We start from the raw sequence: 21,932 nt of genomic DNA, 5'->3' as shown, positions 1-21,932 counted from the left end.
CCAATATATATTAAATGCAATCCATCTTTATTCAAACAAACATGTTTTTTATAAAATGTCAGCAATGGAGATATATACAAAAAAGACTACTTTCCCAGGTCACAACAAGTACAATTATGCCCTATTCAAGGTGTTGCACAAAATTACTTCAGCAACAGGTGCATACTTTCAAATATAAGTGGCCATAAACTTAAGCCTACAACATTTATGTATTAGTTCCTGTATACTGAGCAACACACAGGTGTCCACACAATAAGATTAAAAAAAAGTTTTTAAAAGTATTGAAAAAACTCCTCCTACAAATATAAATATGTATAGCGCACAATACACACCAAAGAATTATCAATGACAAATTATTTAATTTGTAGCTTGCAAAGTGCAATAGTGCATAGCAGAAGAAAAGAAAAAAAAAATATTTTTATATCAGATGATAAGCACCTAAAGTGCAGATTGCGGTGTGCGCTCTATCAAGCTGTTGGGCGGTGAGTCATTGCGATGACATGTCTGTAGCGTGGCTAGCTCTGCCCCTTGTCCTGACGTGTCGGGCAAGGGGTCGATCGGTCACTTGGGATGCCGACTCACTTGACGTCACTCCCCAATACAGCGGAGCGAGCGCCATTACATACCGCTGCCACCAATGCAGACAGGACTATAAATAGATCCATAGGATATCCTGCCACTGACATTTACCCCCATAAGGAGGAAGCTACAAGTGAAACGTGCGTCGGGGTGTCAGGACTGCTCCCAGGTTAAGTACAATTTCCTTGGTGTGACTATCTACACTATGACTTTTTATTTGATATAAAAATCTCCACTAATTGTAAATGTTGTTGGGCACTATTTGCACCTTACAGACATAATTACTATTTTTATGCTACTAATATATATAGAATTTAATCTTTGCAATTTGCTTTAAACATCTGCACTTTAGATGCTTATTATCTGACATAAAAATATTTTTTTTGTCTTTTCTGCTGCTATACACTTTGCAAGCTACAAATTAAATAATTTGTCATTGATAATTCTTTGGTGTGTATTGTGTGCTACACATATTTATATTTGTAGGAAGAGTTTTTTCAACACTTTTAAAAACTTTTTTCAATCTTATTGTGTGGGCACCTGTGTGTTGCTCAGTATACAGGAACTAATACATAAATGTTGTAGGCTTAAGTTTATGGCCACTTATATTTGAAAGTATGCACCTGTTGCTGAAGTAATTTTGTGCAACACCTTGAATAGGGCATAATTGTACTTGTTGTGACCTGGGAAAGTAGTCTTTTTTGTATATATCTCCATTGCTGACTTTTTATAAAAAACATGTTTGTTTGAATAAAGATGGATTACATTTAATATATATTGGGCTTTGACTTCAGTTTTTGTAGGATTTATTGATCATTGGGAAGTGTCTGTATTAGGTCTGTGGTTGTCTTATATGAGTATAGTTCTTGATGAAGTCTGGTTATCTTTCTCATGCACCAATGGTGCTGGAGGTAAGATCACCAGAGCTCATAAGCTGATGAACTTGTGTGACCTCTCTCATGGCAGCTCAGTGCTATTCACTGCAGGAGCGATTACATTCTGTTTCAGTGTATAAATGGCTGTGTTTGAGAGCAGTCACATCAGTGACTGCTCTCAAAGTAATCAGGATCGTCAATGGACATTATGGATTATTATCGTCTCTGTGAGCAGGTGAGGAATATTATGGTTCATAATTTTTTTTGCTGCAGGAGAGATTGTCTTCCATGGATTAGGTGTTCGGTTAGTATGGTTTAATTTAGATTCAATAAAAGAGTCTGTGTAATTATTTGAAGTAAAAGAAATTATTCTGGGTGTGTGTTTTTTATAACATCACTATGGCGTTAGTAATGGGGCCATCTTATTACTAACCTGTGGGCTTGATATCATGTGAAAATACAAAGGTGACATCAACCTCCCAATCACTACCCCTCTTGCAATTGCTACAGTGCAAGTGGGAAGAGCGAGGCTAAGCACTAGATTTTGAACATCTTATAGGCGTGCCTTTCTTGGGGCAGCTGAGAGCTGATGTTTTAGTCTGAGAGGGGGCCAATATCCATGGCCCCTTCCTAGGCTATTAATGTTAGCCCTCAGCTGTCTGCTTAGTGTTCGCTAGTTGGATTTTATAGGGGGACCCTATGTCAATTTTTTCTGGAGTCACCCTGTAAAATAGTCAGTAAAGGCTAAGCAAACAGCTGTGATCTGATATTAATAGTCTGGGAAATTTAATGGGTATTGACTCCTTCCCAGAATATTAAAATCAGCCCTCAGGCATTGGTTTTCCCTCTGCTGGTTATCAAAATTATGCGGGAGTTGCTGTTTCGTTACAGCCTATGCTTTGCTAACACTCCTACATAGGCTGGTTACAGTGTGCACAAACAATGGATATGAAAAGTATTCAGACCCCTTTAAATTTTTCACTCTTTGTTTCATTGCAGCTATTTGGTAATTTCAAAAAAGTTAATTTTTTATCTCATTAATGCACACTTTACACCCCATCTTGACTGAAAAAAATATACTGTAAATTTTTTGCAATTTTAATAAAAAAGAAAAACTGAAATATAAAATGACCGTAAGTATTCAGACCCTTGGCTGGGTATTGAGTAGAAGCACCCTTTTGAGCTAGTACAACCAAGAGTCTTCTTGGGAATGATGCAACATATTTCTCACACCTGGATTTGGGGATCCTCTGCAATTCTTCCTTGCAGATCCTCTCCACTTCCTTCAGGTTGAATGGTGAACGTTGGTCGACAGCCATTTTCAGGTCTCTCCAGAGATATTCAATTGGGTTTAGGTCAGCGCCCTGGCTGGACCAGTCAAGAATCGTCACAGAGTTTTTTTTTAAGCTGCTCCTTTGTTATTTTAGCTGTGTGTTTAGGGTCATTGTCTTGTTGGAATGTGAACATTCGGCCAAGTCTGAGGTCCAAAGCACTCTGGAAAAGGTTTTCATCCAGTTTATCTCTGTACTTGGCCGCATACATGATTCCTTCAATTGCAACCAGTTGTCCTGTCCCTGCAGTTGAAAAACACCCCCATAGCATGATGCTGCCACCACCATGTTTCACTGTTGGGATTGTTTTGGGCAGGTGATGAGCAGTGCCTGATTTTCTCCACATGTATGGCTTAGAAATATCACCAAAAAGTTCTATCTGCACACGTGGTCAAAATTTTGGGTGCCCCTCTTTTAATGGCCGAAAAATCCACAATGGTGACAGAAATAACTTGAATCTGTTCATTTTCATAGATTTTTGATTACTTTTGTCAGACTCAAAATTTTAATGTCATAATTGTGGGTTTTTCTATCATTAAACGTGTGTATCTATCTGGTGGAGGGCTGCAGGTATAGTTGACTTTATTGAACTTTATCCCATATTTCTACTGCATCTGTGGAGCTCAGTCACAGTGATATTGGGGTTCTTCTTTACCTTTCTCTCCAGGGCTCTTAGAGTCATAGAGTTGGAAGGGACCTCCTGGGCCATCTAGTCCAACCCCCTGCACAAAGCAGGATTTGCTAAATCATCCCAGACAGATGTCTGTCCAGTCTCTGTTTGATGACTTCTATTGAAGGAGAACTTCAATAGAAGGAAAATCTTCACCCATGATTGCTCAGTTTGACTGGACGGCCAGGTCTAGGAAGACTTCTGGTGGTCCCAAACTTCTTCCAATTAAGGATTATGGAGACCACTCTGCTCTTAGGAACCTTGAGTACTGCTGAAATTCTTTTGTAAACTTGGTCAAATGTGTGCATTGCCACAATTCTGTCTCTGAGCTCATTGGCCAGTTCCTTTGACCTCATGATTCTCATTTGGTCTGACATGCACTATGAGCTGCGAAGTCTTATGTAGACAGGTGTGTGCCTTTACAAATCAAGTTCTATCAGTTTAAATAAACACAGCTGGACTCCAATGAACGAGTAGAATCATCTCAAGGAGGATCACAAGGAAAAGGACAGCATGTGACTTAAATAAGAATGTCTGAGCAAAGGGTCTGAATACTCATGACCATATGATATTTCAGTTTTTCTTTTGTAATAAATTTGCAAAAACTTCTACATTTCTGCTTTTTTCAGTCAAGATGTGGCACAGAGTGTACATTAATGAGAAAAAAATTAACTTTTTTTGATTTTACCAAATGGCTGCAATGAAACAAAGAGTGAAAATTTAAAGGGGTCTGAATACTTTCCGTACCCACTGCATGTGCGTGTGTGTGTGAGTGCGTGCATGTGCACATTTTTGCTTACCAGTTTAGTAATGAGGTGTCTGGCTGACACCTTTTCATTCCTGAACCTAGCCCTTGGTGTCAATGACAGCTGCTGACACCAAGCCCTATTCCCATTACCCTGATGCTACTGCATCAGAATGAAAAAGGGGTTGAACCAAGAAAATTCATTTTTTTTAAATATTTTTAACTTAATATTTTTATTTAAATATATTTAATTTTTAATTTTAGCTCAAAAAAGCCTTCATTGCTGTCCAAAAACACATACAAAACTGTGGGAAAAATGCGCCAAAAATCATGGAAAAATGTATTTTTGACGGAGAGTTTTTGCTGCTAAGATATGCAGAAACTTTGCAGAAACTTCTGCCAGCAAATACTCAATGTGCTCACATGCTCTAAGACTGGAGTCACACTAGCAATTTTAAAATTGGCCTGATTTAGTTCCTGAAAAGTCGGACGAGTGCAATGCAAGTGTCATGCGTTTTTCATGTGAGTACAATCTGATTTTAACACATAGCATCTGATTTACATACTAAGTCTGGTTTCAAAACTACTGATATTTCCACAGCTCGAAAAAAAAGGAACCGGAGATGTCAGTGTCCATGTGTGTAATTCGTGTGCTGCCCGTGTGCCCCATCAGTACCATGCGGTGGGTGCCAGTGAAGCAGCTATGCAGTAAGTGCTGTTTCCCTGCGCTTGGTGCTGACAACAACTCATCATTCTTCCCTGCTCTGCCGGCAATCAGCACAAGCACGGGAGAATTCTGGAGTTGTATTCAAGTGAGAATAATGACAGCAGGTGGCGGTTTTTGGAACTATTACTCTAATCAGCCTACACATGCTGCCTCTAATAACATTGACAGCAGAAGTGGCTGATGGGAGTATTCCTCACCCGCCGCTTGCACTTTAAATAAATACATAAATGAAAAAAACAGTATGGGTTCCTTGTATTTTTTTTAACCAGACAGGCAAAAATCACAGCTGGGGGCTGCAACCCTCAGCTGTCAGCTTCAGCAAGGAAGGTTGTCAAAAATAGAGGGGGTCCCCACACTGTTTTTATTAATCATTTAAATAAATAATTTTAAAAAACAGGGCAGCATCCCTGCCTTCTTTGACAACCAGCCTTGATATAGCTGACAGCTGGGGCTGGTATTCTCAGGCTGGTAAGGGACCATGAATATTGACATCCCAGCCTAAAATAGCAGCCTGCAGCCATCCAGAAATGTCACATCTTTTAGATGCACCAATTTTGGCCCTTTGCCTGGCCATTCCCATTTGCCCTGAAGCGGTGGCAAATGGGGTCCATATTTGTAGGGTTGATGTCACCTTTGTATTGTCAGGTGACATCAAGTTCACAGATTAGCAATGCAAAAGCATCTATGAGACACCTATCCATTACTAATCCTATAGTTATATGACAAATAAAGACACAGCCAGAATAAAGTCCTGTATAAGGAAATAAAACAAAACACACTTTTCCATTTTTATTTAAAAATTATAAACACAGCTATACTCACCTAACACCTAATTCCATTGAATCCCTCATCTCCTGTAATAAAGCAAAAATAAAAAGCAGCACTCTGTACCACACCGATGTCCTTTGAAAATCTAGTCTAAAATGGCACAGTGTTAACTCAAATAAAGGTGGATGGTGGCGTTGTAATTGCATTATAATTGCGTTGCTTCTAAAGTATTTTAAATTAGATGATAGATAATAATAATCATTTTTATTATTATTATTATTGTTATTATTATTATAGCGCCATTCATTCCATGGCGATAGATAGATTAAAAGCCAGCAATTCATGTGCCGCATATAGTAAAATCACATTGACAGATTAGAATAGAATAGATAGAATAGATATATACACATAGAATATATATATAAATTGAGATACCACTGCACAGTTTAATAAAAATCAGCTTCTCTACATATCTGACAGCCATTCCATTCCAATGTCAGTTGAATTCCAACCAGAGTACACCTCATTCTACTTCATGTGCTTCTGATTAGGTGATCACCTGAACCAAATCTTATTTAATGAAGTAAAGTATAAAAAAAACTCCGCTGTGGTGTTCATGATTCTCTTGCAATAGGACAAACTGGATGGCAAAACAAGAGCTATTAATATTCCAAAATTAATACTGTAGTAATGAAAAAATAACTTTTAACCATGCCAACGGAGTTGAGTGAGGAAAAAAAGGTCTCAATTCTAGCTTTAATAGCAGAGGGATACAGTGAGCGTCATTTTGCCTCCATCCTTAAAATTTTGAAGAAGGCAGTCCATTACAACAAGGTCAAGCAGCAGACATTGGGGACAACGAAGCTACAGACCGGCAGAGGGCAAAAACATCTCTCCACTGACTGGGATGACTGTCATCTTATTGAAATGTCACTCAGCAACTGCAGGATGACATCAAGTGACCTACAAAAGGAATGGAAAATGGAAGCTGGGCTGAAGTGCATGGCAAAAACAGTTCGTAACAGGCTCCTAGAGGCAGGGCTCAAGTCAGATAAAGCTAGAAAAAAAGCCTTTCATCAATGAGAAGCAAAGGAGAGCCAGGCTGAAGTTTACAAAGATGATAAAGATTGGACCACAGAGGACTGGAGTAAGGTAATCTTCTCTGATGAGTCTAATTTTCAGCTTTGCCCAACACCTGGTCATCTAATGGTTAGACAGAGACCTGGAGAGGCGTACAAACCACAGTGTCTTGCACCCACTGTGAAATTTGGTGGAGGATTGGTGATGATCTGAGGATGCTTCAGCAAAGGTGGAATTGGGCAGATTAATCTTTGCGAAGGACGTATAAATCAAGCCACATACAAGGTTATCCTGGAAAAACAGTTGATTCCTTCTGGCCAGGCAATGATCCCCAACTCTGAGGACTGGTTTTTCCAACAGCACAATGTGCCATGCCACACAGCTAGGTTAATCAATGTGTGGCTGAAGGACCACCACATCAAAACCCTGTCATGGCCAGCCCAATCTCCAGACCTGAACCTCATTGAAAACTTCTGGAATATAATTAAGAGGAAGACGGATAGTCACAAGCCATAAAAAAAGAAGTGCTTAAATTTTTGTACCAGGAGTGGTATAAGGCCACCTAAAAGCAGTGTGAAAGGCTGGTGGAAAGCATGCCAAGACGCATGAAAGCTGTGATTAAAAATCATGGTTATTCCACAAAATATTGATTTCTGAACTCTTCCTGAGTTAAACCATTAGTATTGTTGTTTATAAATGATCATGAACTTGTTTTCTTAGCATTATTTGAGGTTTGCAAGTACTGCATTTTTTTGTTATTTTGACCATTTCTCATTTTCTGAAAATAAATACAAAATTTAGTGCTTGGAAAATCGAAGACATGTTTTCAGTAGTTTATAGAATAAAAGAGTAATTTGCATTTTAAAAATATATTTATAAAGAGAATAATCAGGCTAACTGAAATTTTGCAGTGGTCTCTTAATTTTTGCCATATATATATATATATATATATATATATAATATATAAAGCTCAAGTGTGTGTGTGTACAGTATGTATGTATGTATGTGTGTGTGTATGTCCGGGATTGGCATCCGCACCGTCGCAGCTACAGCCACAAAATTTGGCACAGTCACATGTCTGGACCCCGAGAGTGTCCTAGGCTATGTTGTGAGGCGAAATTTTAACCCCGCACATTCCAATTCACCAGACACTTTTGCCCCTGTCTACATAATGGGGAAAAAGTGTGTGTATCAAGCCCTGCCCCTCATTATGATGTCATAATGGTTACCATGGTGACGCTGATGTCATCATAGGTTGCAAGCCCCGCCGCTCATTATGATGTCATAATGGTTGACCATGGGATAGAGGATGTGTGATGGGTATATGGGCACTGGACTATGGGATGGAGGATACGTATGATGGGTATATGGGCATGGGACTATGGGATGGAGGATGTGTGATGGGTATATGGGCACTGGACTATGGGATGGAGGATATGTATGATGGGTATATGGGCACGGGACTATGGGATGGTGGTTATGTATGATGGGTAGTGTTGAGCGATACCATCCGATATTGTGAAATATCGGATCGGATTGGATCGGACCAATACCCAAAAGGTATCGGGTATCGCCGATTTTGATACCGGAAACGAATGGAAGTCTATGGGACAGAAATATTGGAATTAAAAAAAACCCTTTCTTTCCTTGCACATCCAGTTCGAGAGGGGGAAGAGTGTGGGCAGTGCGTGGACAGACACTGTGTGTCTGTGTGTGTGGGCGGGGTCTGTATGGGACTCTCAGGGATCTGTGTGGGCCTGCCGGGGGATTGTGCGGGCCTGCCGGGGGCCTGTATGGGCTGCTAGGGCTCTGTGTGGTCCTGCCGGGGGTCTGTATGGGCCTGCCGGGGGTCTGTGCAGGCTGCCGGGGGTCTGTGCGGGCCTCCCGGGGGTCTGTGCGGGCTGCCGGGGGTCTGTGCCGGCTGCTGGGGGTCTGTACGGGCCTGCCGGGGGTCTGTGCGGGCCTGCCGGGGGTTGTGTGTGTGTGCAGGCATCGTCCGATGGGACTACAAGTCCCATCGGGCGATGCCTGCTACAATGACAGTGATTGACACATTAGCCAATGATGGGACAGTAGTAGTCCCATCATTCGGCTAATGTGTTGAATGTAAAAAACATATATACTACATACATACTACATATATACAACATTCATACAACATACATACATACTACATGCTACATACATACTACATATACACTACATTCATACAACATACATACATACTACACACTACTTACATACTTCATATATACAACATTCATACAACATACATACTACATGCATACTACATATATACTACATTCATACAACATACATACATAAATACTACATACTACTTACATGCTTCATATATACTACATTCATACAACATACATACATACTACATACATACTTCATATATACTACATTCATACAACATACATACATACTACATACATACTACATATATACTACATTCATACAACATACATACATACTACATGCATACTACATATATACTACATTCATACAACATACATACATACATACTACATATGTATGTATGTTGTATGAATGTAGTATATATGTAGTATGTATGTAGTATGTATGTATGTTGTATGAATGTAGTATATATGTAGTATGTATGTAGTATGTAGTATGTATGTATGTTGTATGAATGTAGTATATATGTAGTATGCATGTAGTATGTATGTAGTATGTATGTTGTATGAATGTAGTATATGTAGTATGTATGTAGTATGTATGTATGCTGTATGAATGTAGTATAGATGTAGTATGTATGTAGTATGTATGTATGTTGTATGAATGTAGTATATGTAGTATGTATGTAGTATGTATGTATGCTGTATGAATGTAGTATAGATGTAGTATGTATGTAGTATGTATGTATGTTGTATGAATGTAGTATATATGTAGTATGTATGTAGTATTTATGCATGTTGTATGAATGTAGTATATATGTAGTATGTATGTAGTATGTATGTATGTACATTGTATGAATGTAGAATATATGTAGTATGTATGTAGTATGTATGCTGTATGAATGTAGTATATATGTAGTATGTATGTAGTATGTATGCTGTATGAATGTAGTATATATGTAGTATGTATGTATGTTGTATGAATGTTGTATATATGTAGTATGTATGTAGTATGTATGTAGTATATTTAACACATTAGTCGGATGATGGGACTACTTATACCTGATATTTGCGGTATCGGAATGCTCAACACTAATGATGGGTATATGGGCACGGGACTATGGGATGGAGGATATGTATGATGGGTATATGGGCATGGGACTATTAGATGAAGGATGTGTGATGGGTATATGGGCACTCGACTATGGGATGGCGAATATGTATGATGGGTATATGGGCATGGGACTATGGGATGGAGGATGTGTGATGGGTATATGGGCATGGGACTATGGGATGGAGGATGTATGATGGGTATATGGGCACTTGACTATGGGATGGAGGATATGTATGGTGGGCATATGGGCATGGGCCTATGGGATCGTGGATATGTATGATGGGTATATGGGCATGGGACTATGGGATGGAGGATAATTATAATTTGCTATAACTAACCACAGTTAGCTACTATGCCCGGCCAGCGCCGGGCTCTTCAGCTAGTATATATATATATATATATATATATATATATATATATATACCGTATATAACATAGATAGCTAGATAGACGAAAAGCCGGCAATTCATCTGCAGTGTACAGTACAATCACTGCAGGAGCTGACAGGATAGAAGAGATGAATTATATTGCAAACAACGCACACCCTGTTATGTAACTTTACATTATTGTTTATTTGTATTATATAACCCAATAAAAAGATGTTTAAAAAGAAAAAGAAGAGATTAATTGCTTATATTATATACAAATAGAATAGGTAGATATACAGATATCAGTGACAAATACAATTAGTATAATGTATGTGCAGCTTACTGTACATGTATTTAACTAATAAAAGATTACTTTTCAGAAAAAATGGTGTGGGCTCCCGCGCAATTTTCGTAACCAGCTACAGAACAAAGGCAAAACAGTCATAAAGCCCATTAGAAAAGTGAAATCATAATCTTTATTAATTAATCAAAATGAGTGAAACCAGGACAAGGATTAAATGAAGCTGAAAAGAAGATATAAAACATTGGTAACACCACAGCATCCAAAGAAATGACCATTGAGTACGTGGGTCACAGGTACTTGTAAAATTCTAAATACATGGCTGCAACAGAATATACAATTAATAGAAAAGTAAACATCCCGGAATATACATTGGCTAGAAAATTAGTGGCACCTAAGGGATGAGAACATAGCAGCACCCTTGACTCACAAGCCCATCCTGGTTCGCATTTCGGTCTCAGTACCTTCCTCAGGGGGGTGTGTGGCATACGGCAAATGATGGGTAGAAATATACTGCGACCAGAAATTGAGCGGAGGGGAGAGTGGTTACTTTTCTTTTTCAGCCCCATTTTATCCTTGTCCTGGATTCACCCATTTTGATTAATTATTAAAGATTATGATTTCAATTTTCTAATGGGCTTTATAACGGTTTTACTTTTGTTCTGAAGCTATTTGTGTTGCAGTTGGTCCTTATTGATTGTCCATTTTTCTAGGTGGGTTAATTTAATTACCTTGGTCATTTGACCTCTACCATTATGGGTGGGTGCTTTTTCTACTTATCCCATTTGATTTTATTTTTCATAATTACTATTTTGTGAATTTTTGTAACCAGCAGAGGGAAAGCTGATGACTGGGAATCAATGTTTATAGACTAGGAAGGGGGTAATAACCATAGAGATTTCCACGATATTAAAATCAGCTCACAACTGTATATTTAGACTTTACTGGCTATTAAAATGGGGGACCCTAAAAAATTGACATAGGGTCCTCCTATAATTAATAACCAGGAAAGGCTAAGCAGACAGCTATGGGCTGATATTAATAGTCTAGGTAGGGGCCATGGATACTGCTCTCCCCAGGCTAAAAACATCAGCTCTCAGCCACCCCAGAAAAGGTGCATCTCTAAGATGAGCCAATTCAGCCCTGTAGCAGTGTCAAGTGGGGTGATTGCTGATGGGGTTGATGTCACCTTTGTATTGACAGGTGACATCAAGCCTTAAGGATAGTAATAGAGAAACGTCAATAAGACACCCCATTACTAACCCCATAATCACATTGTAAGAAAACACAGACACCCAGAAAAAAGTTGCTTAATTGAAAGAAAGACAAAGACTTTAATTAATCTTAATCAAAACATAATTATGACCTCGCCTATTCCCCCAATGCCCTCTTCATCTGCAAAAGAAGTAAAAAAAACACACAACAAAATTCCTTACCTTTCTGCAAAGATGCTGCTAATCCATTTGTCCCAAAAAGGGTCTAGCTCTGCTACATCTTATAGATGTGCCAATTATGGCACTTAGCCTAGCTGTTCCCTCTTTCCCTGTAGCAGTGGCAAGTTGAGTTCATATTTGTGGAGTTGATGTCACCTTTGTATTTTCAGGTGACATCAAGTTCACAGGTTAGTAATTTAGAGGTGTCTATAAGACACCCCCATTACTGACCCCATAGTCAAATGTAATAAAAGCATAGACACAGAGAAAAGTCCATAGAAGGATGGTCCAGGAGCTGCAACAGGATTAAACCAAATTGGTCAAGCCAAATCACATGTGGAGATAGGGTGCACATCCAAGCTAGTTAGCATAGCGGACTGGAAGGAAAAGGATGACGGCACTCCAAAGAAAAAAGGAAAAATATTTTATTGTGGCAAATTAAGCTATTTTAAAATCAGATTGCTTGATGTGTTTCGAGTGGTTTATTTGAAAAGTCCTTTATTTGAAATAAAAGCAGACTCCTTCATTTGAAAGAAACACCTCTTTCACCTATATATTACTGTATTACTAATCCTATAGTTACACGGTAAATAAAGACACAGCCATGATAAAGTCCTTTATTTGAAATAATCACACAGACTCCTTTATTTAAACTTAATTTACCGTACTTACTGAATGCCTAATCCCGATGCCCTCATCTCCTGCAAACAATAAAAAAAACAACATATACCTGTAATACTATCCTGTCCGACGTAGTCCATTTAATGCTGAGTGTCCAATGGCGATCTCACTTGTAGGACAGTCACATCAGGAGATATGACCGCTCTACCCGGCATCCAGCGATACACTGACAGCAGGTAATCATTCCCACAGTGTATCACTGCACTGCCATGAGAGTTCAGCAGCTCCGGTGCTCTCACTTACAGCACAGCTGCGTGAGAACCGGAACTGATCAGCTGATGAACTCCGGTGAATTCTCTCGAAAGCGCAATGATACCGAGACTTGTAGCATTGTGACATTTCTGTATAGGAGGTTTGCTCCTGGAGAAACTACTTTAATCTGTAAGGAGGAGTTCACATTGACATATGTGCCCTTCTAAATTAACTGTTTATTTGCTGTTATAGCCTTGTGCCTAGAAGAGGCTGTTTTGGGCTTTGAATTCCTTTGAGTTTTATGAAACCAATAAAACTGCATATTTGGACCAAAACGCATTGCTTGTATGAACACTACCTAATGCCTACCTGGGAGTCTGAATGCCTACAAAACTTAAAAGCAAATAAACCTTGAGGGAGGATTTTCTGAACTTTTTTACTTGTGTATAAAAAATTTAAGATTTCACATGGTGTTACTAAAATGAAACTGGAGCAAATATACAGCAACTGTACAATAATTTCCTAGTGTAAACTTGTGAAGTGTCTTGGTTGTTTTCTTGTCATTTCTTCTTTGTGTTTATAAAGATAAGAAAAGAAATATGTCCAATCCCTCCTGTCGTTTATTACAGACTCCCACATACCATATGCAATTTTATTTAAAATATCAAAATGACAGTCAGATCACTTTTATTCTATATTAAGATTGACATTTATTTGAGTTAGCTTGGTGACTGAGGCACTACTTCACGCTTTTTAACACAGCTGAACACAGTTATATGATATTTTGTAGAATATCTGAATAAATAACAAATGCATTTCTACTCATACATTACTTTTCATTCTATAAATGTTTCATTCAGTACAGTGGCACAATAATTACCACACACACAATGCCATGTAATTGTTTTCAGCTCTTAAATGGTTTGCCACGTAACTTAATTTTAGCAAATAACTTCTGGTATGTTTTTGTGATAATGCAAAGAAAGGGGTCTAGCCCATTTTTGCTCTCATTGGAGAACTTGAGGAAGGTGAGTTTCAATGTTTCTTTCCTTTGTTGTAGGTGCTGTGTGGCAGCCATTGTTGCTGTGGTTTTGTGATGGTGGGTGACTCAGTCTTGCAGTACAGGAGCTGTGAAGCACAAGGCTATCCACCCCGCCAGTGAATTGTCACTATGGCGGTGGTTGGCAAACAGCTCCGCTCCTTTAGGGACCCACTAAGATATTTGCTGTGATGTGACAGTGGGCTTCATACCGTCTGATCAGAATGTTAAACTAAGAAAATCATGTTCAGTTATATATATTTTGCCTAGGGCATTAGAACACTGCATGATTTTTGGAGGTGCTGTACCCACTCTTTTTCAGCATTTTTCAAATAGAGATGGCTGATGGACAAGTTTGGTCACATGCGCCTCAATAAGTAGCCATTTTGAGAACTGAAGCTAAGTGCAGACTGTGAGGTAACTTGCAGTATTTGTATACTAGTAAGTGCCACAAAATCACGTCAGCACATTTTTGATCAAATAAAGTGTCCAACCCATTTGAGAATCCATTCACTTACAGGAAACCATGTGTGGATAGGTATTGGTTGGATCCCTAGCTATGGCCACGCTTGCCTAGATGCATTGTTATATGGATGAAGATGCAATAGACATTATTCCTTATGGCGATGACAAGAGGGGGAAACCAAAGTATTATAGATTTTGCTTTTTATGTGTGTCTGGAAGTGGTTTTAAAATGACCTTCAGCCCTCGCATTAAAATGTGGCTAAGCCAATTTTTACAACTCTGACCACTGTCAGTTTTTGAGGTTAGAGGTAATAGCTCTGGAAGGCTTCAACATATCCCACTGATTCTGAGATTTTGTTTTTCATGACATATTGTACTTCATGTTGCTGGTAAAATTTCTTTGATATAACTTCCATTTATTTCTGAAAAAATGGAAATTTTGCAAAAATTGTGAAAATTTAGCAATTTTCAAACGTTTAATTTTTGTACTTTTGAATCAAAGAGTGGTGTCACACAAAATAACATTTCTCACATGTCTACTTTACATCAGCACAATTTTGGAACCATTCTTTTTGTTAGGATTAAAATTTGACAAGCAATTTCCAAGAAAATTTACAAAACCATTTTTTAGGGACCAAATCACATTTGAAGTGAACATGAGGGGGATCAATATAACAGAAAATACTCAAAAGTGACATCATTCTAAAAACTGCACCTCTCAAGGTAAGGAAAATCACATTCAGGAAGTTTATTAACCCTTCAGGTGCTTCATGAGAACGAAAGCAATGTGGAAGGAAAAGATGAACATTTTAATTTTTTCACAAAAAAATTATTTTGGAACCATTTTTTTATTTTCACAATGGTATCAGGAGAAAATGGAGCACAAAATTTGTTGTGCAGTTTCTCCTGAGTATGCTGATACCCCATATGTGGGGAAAAGCCACTGTTTGTGTGCATGGCAGGGCTCAGAAGAGAGGGAGCACCGTTTGACTTTTTGAACACAAAATTGTCTGGAATCAATGGTGGTGCCATATCGTGTTTGGAGACCCCCTGAAGTACCTAAACAATGGAAACTCCCCCAGTTCTACCTCCAACCCTAAATCAAACAAACTAGCTGCTGCAAACTATGTGAATGTGAGAAATCTCCTACTGAACGACACTGAGAACAGAAGAATTTTTTGTGGCCTCTGTATCAGACCTCTACAAAACACTACATGCTACAAACTATTTGAAAGTTAGTTCTCCTACTATATGACACTAGGAACAGGTGGATTTTTTGTGACCTCTGTATCAGGCCCCTATAACACATTAGATGCTGCAAAATATTTGAAAGTCAGGTCCCCTATTGCATGAAACTAGGAACAGAAGAATTTTTTGCGGCCTCTTTTTCAGGCCACTATAATACACTAGATGCTGCGAACTATTTGAATATAGGTCGTCTACTAGGAAAAGGAGAATTTTTTGTGGCCTATGGATCAGGCCTCTATAACACACTAGATGCTACAAAATATTTGAATGTGAGATGTCCAATATTATATAACACTATTAACAGAAGAATTTTTTGCGGCCTCTGTATCAGGCCTCAATTACACACTAGATACTATAACAGTAAAGATGTATATCTTTGTAGATACTGCAAAGTATTTGAAAGTCAGGTCCACTATTGTATGACACTAGGAACAGAAAGAGTGTTTGGTGGCATCTGTATGAGGCCTCTTTAACACACTAGATGCTAAAAACTATTTGAAAGTCAGGTCCTTTACTGTATGACACTAGGACCAGGAAAATTTTTTGGTGGCCTATGGATCAGGCTCTATAACACACTAGATGCTACAAACTATTTGAATGTGAGCTATCTTCTTCTGTGTGACACTACACTGTGTGCAGAATTATTAGGCAAATGAGTATTTTGATCACATCATCCTTTTTATACATGTTGTCCTACTCCAAGCTGTATAGACTTGAAAGCCAACTGCCTATTATGTAAATCAGGTGATTTGCATCTCTGTAATGAGGGGTGTGGTCTAATGACATCAAAACCTTATATAAGGTGTGCTTAATTATTAGGCAACTTCCTTTCCTTTGGCAAAATAGGTCAGAAGAGAGATTTTACAGACTCTGAAAAGTCAAAAATTGTGAGATGTCTTGCAGAGGGATGCAGCAGTCTTGAAATTGCCAAACTTTTGAAGTGTGATCACCGAACATTCAAGCGTTTCATGGCAAATATCCAACAGGGTCGCAAGAAGTGTGTTGATAAAAAAAGGCGCAACATAACTGCCCATGAAGTGAGGAAAATCAAGCGTGAAGCTGTCAAGATGCCATTTGCCACCAGTTTTGCCATATTTCAGAGCTGCAACGTTACTGGATTATCAAAAAGCTCAAGGTGTGCCATACTCAGGGACATGGCCAAGGTAAGGAAGGCTGGAAAGCGACCACCTTTCAACAAGAAACATAAGATAAAACGTCAAGACTGGGCCAAGAAATACCTTAAGGCTGATTTTTCTAAGGTTTATGGACTGATAAAATGAGAGCGACTCTTGATTGGCCAGATGGATGGGCCCGAGGCTGGATCAGTAAAGGGCAGAGAGCTTCACTCCAACTCAGATGCCAGCAAGGTGGAGGTGGGTACTGGTATGGGCTGGTATCATCAAAGATGAACTTGTGGGACCTTTTCGGCTTGAGGATGGAGTGAAACTCAACTCCCAGACCTACTGCCAGTTTCTGGAAGACACCTTCTTCAAGCAGTGGTACAGGAAGAAGTCAGTATCATTCAAGAAAAACATGATTTTCATGCAGGACAATGCTCCATCACATGTATCCAATTAATCCACAGCATGGCTGCCCAGTAAAGGTCTAAAAGAACAAAAAAATAATGACATGGCCCCCTTGGTCACCTGATCTGAACCCCATAGAGAACCTGTGGTCCCTCATAAAATGTGAAATGTACAGGGAGGGAAAACAGTACACCTCTCCAAACAATGTCTGGGAGGCTGTGGTCGCTGCTGAACGCAATGTTGATCATAAACAGATCAAGCAACTGACAGAATCTATGGATAGAAGGCTTTTGAGTGTCATCGTAAAGAAAGGTGGCTATATTGGTCACTGTTTTTTTTGTTTTGTTTTTGAATGTCAGAAATGTTTATTTCTACATTTTGTGTGGTTATATTGGTTTACCTGGTGAAAATAAACAAGTGAGATAGATATATAAAGAAACAAACACACACCGGTGCTACAAATACACAGTCAATGGATAAGCTGCTGGCACACCTGGCAGATTAAGTGTGCTATCTGCCACTAAAAAAACAACTACAACTGAACTGGAAGTGGCTGCGCTTAAACACTGTGTGATAAATTTGTGAAGCAAACTGAAAATAATAATGAAACTTAAAAGACAGACATTACTCGCTGTTGCGGAGACTGGCTGTGGCTAAACATATTGCTCTTTGAATCATGAATATTAAAAAGAACAGTCTCTGAACTGGAGCAAAACCAGGGAGCGTCCTCCCGTTTGCAAAAAGAAACAGCTCCCCGCAAGGGAGCGCGTCCCCCTGAGCGGCAGACAGCCACGGCCGATGGCGCCGCCGAACAGTAGCGTGGTGAGCAAGGGACGTGACTGGCGGGGGGCGTGAGTTGTGTGTTTCTTTTTGCAAACGGGAGGACGCTCCCTGGTTTTGCTCCAGTTCAGAGACTGTTCTTTTTAATATTCATGATTCAAAGAGCAATATGTTTAGCCACAGCCAGTCTCCGCAACAGTGAGTAATGTCTGTCTTTTAAGTTTCATTATTATTTTCAGTTTGCTTCACAAATTTATCACACAGTGTTTAAGCGCGGCCACTTCCAGTTCAGTTCAGTTGAGATAGATATATATTTGGTTTTTATTAAGTTGCCTAATAAATATGCATAGTAATAGTTACCTGCACAAGCAGATATCCTCCAAAGATAGCCAAATCTAAAAAAAAAACCAACTCCAACTTCCAGAAATATTAAGCTTTGATATCTATTAGTCTTTTGGGTTGATTGAGAACATAGTTGTTATTCAATAATAAAAAGAATCCTCTCAAATACAACTTGCCTCATAATTCTGCACATGGTGTATGAACAGAAGAATTTTTTGTTGCCTATGGATCAGGCCTTCAACCCAACAAAATGACAAAAAGTGAGATACGGGGAATTGTCTAACTTTTTGCAACCAAAAACTTATATTTTTTTTTAATGTGGCTTAGTCCTGCAGACAGTTTCATATCACCACAACACAAAATGACAAGATGGGATACAGCTGGCTTATTCACATTGAGCTAGTGAAAAAATATTAATTAGAATGCTATACTCATGCATGGAGCACAATAGAAGCAATGTACAACACAGTTGCATTACATATGCCCTGCCAGTTTTGTTTGTGAGCCCCCCCCCAAAAAAAAAAAAGTGCTGGAAGGTAAATTTAACAGCCACACTGGAAAAAACTAGCTAACTACACTATCTTACTGATTTAAAACTGTTTAGCTGCTAACACTGCCAGCATCAGGAGCAGCCTCTCTGCACTGTTACAGTGTCAAAATGGTGCTAAAACAAGATGTCTACTATTTATATGGAGAGGGACATGTGATCTCAGCAGCCAATGACACAAGCTGTTGTGCAAGGACATTGTGGGTTTTTCCTGCGCCCTGATTGGCTAGCCGCAATGTGCACACATAAAGTTAGGGAAAAACAATCGCTGTTTACAAGAACACCACACCTCTGAGCTCTGCAAACCCCCTTCCCTCATCAAACATGTGCCAAATGCTCATGTTACACCAACATTATCACTGCTAAAGTGCTGAAAATACTTTTATGGCAACGAAAATATTTTCCCTCACTTTTACCGAATGTTACCTATTATTTTCCGATTTTTACAAAAATTGTGCTTGAAATTTCGATCATGAATCCGAATGTGCCATATTCATGCTGAAATTATGTTTGGAGATGGTTTTCTGAACAAATTCGCTCATCACTAGGGGTGAGACCAGGGCTCACATGCACTGTGGTCCAGCAGTGATAATCTCCTGGTGACAAAACCTTCATTGTATGGAAACAAGAGCACACGGCCTAGTAAGTGACACATCCCTGAAATGTATGACAAAAATCTTGGCACTCAATGTGTGAAATATTCAGATACTTTTTATTTCGTGCATCCAGACAGAATGGTTTAAACGTTTTCGGTCCACTATAGGACCTTCATCAGAACAATCTTGTTTACTGAAATATACATACAAAAGGAGAACAAAAACAAAATGTTAACTGCTGTCTGCATCATCACAGAAATACATACTAACAAAAGACATGACAAAATATATGTTCCAACTTCATCAAACTTCCAAGGAGAAAGAGACGGCTAGTGGAGGTACTATCCAAGGGTGCTTTACTGAGTCAGGCGATGGTAACTCCTAAAGTGCTGTGCTGGTCGTTAAGGAAGAGGGAGCCTATAAGTGAGTATTGTTGAGCATAGAAGGAACTACACAGACCGAATATTGGTGGTAATATAGTGTGACCTTGTGCTTCAAAGGATACAGGTATAGCGGTAAATCATACTGGTATAGGGAGTGGAGACAGCGCTGATAGCAGTGGGTATATAACCTCTGGAGTAGTATAGCGCTGAAGAAAAAAAAATTGCAGGAGATGAGGCGATAAGCCGGACTCCTGTCATTTAACACTTTCATGTACCTTCCTTTTTTTTTTTTACTTCAGCGCTATACTACTCCAGAGGTTATATACCCACTGCTATCAGCGCTGTCTCCACTTCCTATACCAGTGACCCTGGAGGTCTCTTCTCTGAAGCCATACGGTGCACAGGTAAATTTATTTCCCCTCAACTCATTTCCTGCCTCCTACCAGTATGTCACTTCTTTAATGGCGATCTATTTTCACAGCTGCCTGCTCTAAATTTGGAGGGTTCGGTCCATATACGCTTCCCAGATGCCAGCTTCTTAACACATTCACAGGCTATCCAGGTATCCCATCTTAGTTATTCTCCCATTGTATGACCACACTTATTTGGTACTATGCTGCGATATGACTGCCATATACATTGTGTCAGGTCTTTTGCATTTTGCATTTTCACTTAGAGCCTCCACTTTGCTTTCAGACTCTCTACTTTGTCCTCTTTGGCTAGCATTTAAAGGATTTATCTGTTTCAGGTATTGATTTGAATTCTATTCCTAGCCTTCTTGGAAGCACTAGAATGCACATGTATGATATACCGTTATACCTGTATCCTTTGAAGCACAAGGTCGCACTCTATTACCACCAATATTCGGTCTGTGTAGTCCTCTATGCTTAACCATGCTCACTTATTGGCGCCCTCTTCCTTAACAACCAGCACAGCACTTTTGGAGTTACCATCGCCTGACTCAGTAAAGCACCCTTGGATAGTACCTCCTCTAACCGTCTCTTTCTCCTTGGAAGTTTGATGAAGTTGGAACATATATTTTGTCATGTCTATTGTTAGTATGTATTTCTGTGATGTTACAGACAGCAGTTAACATTTTGTTTTTTTTCTCCTTTTGTATGTATGTATATTTCAGTAAACAAGATTGTTCTGATGAAGGTCCTATAGTGGACCGAAAACGTTTAACCCTTTCTGTCTGGATGCACGAAATAAAAAGTATCTGAATATTTCACACATTGATTGCCAAGATTTTTGTCATTTTGATTTGATGGGTTGGACACCCGACTTGAGCACCGATAACCCAGCTATTCCTGAGTGCCGTGCTCTCTCTACATCCCTACTAAAGGTAACATTCACACCTGTGACCTGTTTGCTTATAATCATTATGTGTGCATAAAAGCTTAGTGAGTTTCTGGGATCAAGACAGACTCTTGCATCTTTCATCCAGCCACTGATGTTTCTGGTTTGTGAGTTATGGGGGAAACCAATCGTCCTCAGATTACAGAACAAGACACCTGCTGACAGATTCCCTTTATTATGGGAGCTGTGACAAGTACCTCTTTACTTTATACACAACACAGGTAAAACTGGCTATCTATATGTTGTTTTATGTCCAATCTGATGAGAATACCATAGATTTTTACTAAACTATAAAACACGTATATTTTGTAATACCTGCAATGAAGTGGATGATGCTTCTCATCACAACTAGATTTTATTCTTTAAAATATTGTTTATTGTGTCACTCTGGTAAAATGTGGTGTTTCTGGTTGAAGAAGGTGGTGAACATGAAGTAAAGCAAGTTGATGCCATTTTTCTGTAGACTCCTACAGTGTATGTACAGGTCTAAAATAATGAGAATGCTAAGAGTTTTAAAATCACACATTACATAAAATAATCTAAAGCTCTTGAAAACGAGTGCCAAGAAAAGGTTATGGGTTATTAATGCATTTTTTAAAATTACCCACATGAATATTTATATGTGTTTGTACCAAGGAT

The sequence above is a fragment of the Dendrobates tinctorius genome, unplaced genomic scaffold (genome assembly GCF_039654945.1).
Source record: "Dendrobates tinctorius isolate UK_male_01 unplaced genomic scaffold, ASM3965494v1 ptg000060l, whole genome shotgun sequence".
Taxonomy (NCBI): Eukaryota; Metazoa; Chordata; class Amphibia; order Anura; family Dendrobatidae; genus Dendrobates; species Dendrobates tinctorius.
Note: the sequence above shows the minus strand (reverse complement) of the source record.